Genomic DNA, 3,329 nt, shown 5'->3' on the forward strand with positions numbered 1-3,329 from the left:
TTCCTAATCCCTTTTCTTTACTCTCCTCCTTCCAACCCGGATTCTGTGCTGCTGGAAAATGTATCCCAGCACTGAGGCCCTCAGACAACTGTACCGTTTCAGAAGCCAGGCTGGCTTTTCTCTTCATTTACAATTTTGTAAATTCTGAGAGAATTGTTTTTTATTTATTTAAGAAAATGTGGTATATACATACAATAGAGTACTATTTGGCCTTAAAAAAGAAGGAAATTCTGCAATATGCTATCACATGGATGAATCTTGAGGACATTATGCCAGAAAGACAGTTTCAGTTATGCAAGATGAATAAGTTCTAGAGAGCTGCTGTACAATGTTGCACCTGTAGACAACAAATGCTGTATTATACACTTATCAATTTGTTAAGAGGCTAGTCCTCATGTTAAGTGTTCTTGCCACAATAAAATAAAATTAAAGAAAAAAATAGCTGCTTTTTAAATCTAGATTTCCAGTGGAGAAGGCTAGATTGCACTTGAGTTCTGCTTAAACTTCCAAAATGCATCTGGGCTCTCTAATCTGGTAAGTTTTTATCCCCACCATGTAATTTAACAGTGTGGAGCGAAGAGCTGACTTTCTGGGCCTTGCTGTGCTCTTTTAGATTATGTTACCCAGAAAAAAAATCCAGACCGAGTACCATAAACAAAATACATCTTAAAATCAGGGCTATTGCTTAAATGAATAAACTTTTGAATGCGTAAAGATATATGATATTTCGCATGTTATCATTTAGGAGATGAAATACTACTTTGAAGTTTGAGTTTCCTTTTCCCCCCCTAACTTTCACTTACTTTCTGAAGTTTGTGCCAAATATAATTCTTGATAAAGCAGACACTGTTTCTTCAACATGAGCAATTCTCAATGTTTTCAGCTTCTAATTTTGTTGCCTCAATATTAATTGTAATTTGTGTTTTCTGAGCCAGAATTGTTTCAAATGAGCACAAAAGTTTCCATTGTTCTGTGTCTTACAATATGAGTATGCCTGAGTTGCAGTCATTAAAATCCTCACATGGGTCGTTTTTGTTATTGTTCCCCGGGGCCCCCTCCACCCCGACTTTTTTTTTTTTTTACATGAGTGAGCTAAGAAGCAGCAACTATTTTAACAATTTATTTAAATAGAAAATGAGTGACTGTGTGTCTCCTAGAAAGATGGTCATCAGATGTCTTTTTAAACTCTGACTGCTACAAGTAAATTTAGCCACAGTGCATTGCTTTCTGAATGCTTCCAGAATGGAACACTGTGCTTTGATTGTTGCTTTGGGAGTCTCATTAAGACTCTAAAAGGTCAAAGGAGTAAGGACTGGAGCAAAATATGTTCACTTACAATACACACAGCACAATCCAAATGCAGAAGTCAGATACATGCACGATGTGTTTCTACCAGAGTATTCGTACAATAGAGAACCCTGTTCTTGTCTAAATGGTTGCATTTATTCTACCAAATATCTACATTGTTGTTACTAGTGGAGAAATATTTCAGATTGCCAATTGTTTGCTTCATAAACTAATTTCTGAACAGAGGATGATGTTGGAATCAGATATTTTTGCCATAAAATGAAATCGCTATCTCCATAGGTTTTCCTGTCTTAAGCGATGGACATTTTTCATAAAGCCTCTGCCCTAACACACACTTTAAAAATTTCATGAGGTGAAGACAGAATGCAATGATTTTGGCCCCTGGAAAATTGCCCTTGAAGGAGGACATCAGATTTTGACAAAGAATACATTAAGAATACAAACTAACTTAAAACTCAGTTTTCCCAGCAGAGTCTGCTCCAGCTTGAAATTTAATTATCTCAGGTACATTTCAGTAATTTGTTTCTGCTGGTAATAGGAGATTATTTTCATGCGAATGTGATGATACCCTATAGAGGAATCGGTGGGAGTTTTCCTTTAATTTGAATTTAGCCTTTAATGTTTTCCTTCTCTAACATATTAAGAGGATAGCATAATTTTAAACACCTTGCTACTTGGTTTCCCACATTCCATATTTTAGCTTTTATTTGCTTTGGCTCTTGAATATCTCAAAAATTATAATGAAGTAACCTCAGAAGTTTCCTTTTTGTGTCCATAATTGATTGCTATAGTACTTAATATTCTTATAAGGATTAAGAACTACCCTATTTCAGGGAGTGGTCCAGGTGCTAACAGTTCAACAGTGAAATACAGATAAAAATCTCTGCCTATATGGGCCTTTCATTTTCGTACGTATGTCTATACCCAAGTTTATCCTTTTCACCTCAACCTCCAGTAAAAATTTCAAAAATTTTCACCAATCTTAGAATTTTAAAGATTGCATAACTTTTTGAAGAAATCACTATGAATTATTTTCAATCTGAGGATACAGTGTTCATGGTGCTCCTTGGAGGTGAGGACTAAATCAATGCTATTTAATGTTTTTATTAATGAATAAGATCAATGATTTTTAAATTGTGTCCTTTGGAGCGCCAATGTCAGAATCCCTTCAGCTGGTGGTCACAGTTCCTGAGATCCACTTCACAGATCCTGATTCAGAATAACAAGGTGCAGATCAGGAATCTGCATTCTTAAGTAGCAGTCTAAGTGATCCCTACACATGCTGAAGTCTAAGAATCAATTACTAATTTAGACAGAGCTGAAGAAAGTGAATCTTAAATTAGAAAATGACCACAAGCAATTGGACAAAAAGGCTTGAGCCTTGTGTATTCTCAGTACATAAAGTGGTGCGAAAGGGCAAAAAAGTTATTTTCTGAGGAACTGGCACCAGAATTTCTCCTAGAGAGAAGACTGTTTCTTGTTAAGGAAATACTTTGATGTCTGCTTGGAGAGAGAAAATAAGCCTATGAGAATAAATGTCACCGAGGCACAAAGAGAAAACAAATTCGAAACAAGATTGGAGGTGCTGGGGAGGGGAGACTGAAGAGAGAAACAGAGAACCACATATCTTGGGGAGAGGCTGGCCACTAGTGGAAATGGCCTAAAAGGTGTCTAAGACTGAATTTTTAGCCATCTGTGTGGTTGTGATATAAACTCCTTTTTTCTTCCTGAATACTCACTGATGGCTGCTACACACACAAGAGCCTGACATGAGTGGTTTTCATGGGAATCAAATTAAATGGGTGGAGATCTGTGTTGAGATTAAAGAAGAGCAGTGAGGATGGAGGAATACCTAGCCACCAGAAGTTGAGCAGAAAATGGAGGATTAAGAAGGGAGAACTCAGAGCCAGAGAGCTGGGAGAAATGGCAGAGAATTTTCAGAAATTCAGAGGGAGACAATCATCTTCCCATTGAACGAGGAGTTGGGGGTTCAAGCTAATTGTATACAGATCTTGAGGGGT

Source organism: Globicephala melas, chromosome 9 (assembly GCF_963455315.2).
Source record: "Globicephala melas chromosome 9, mGloMel1.2, whole genome shotgun sequence".
Classification (NCBI taxonomy): Eukaryota; Metazoa; Chordata; class Mammalia; order Artiodactyla; family Delphinidae; genus Globicephala; species Globicephala melas.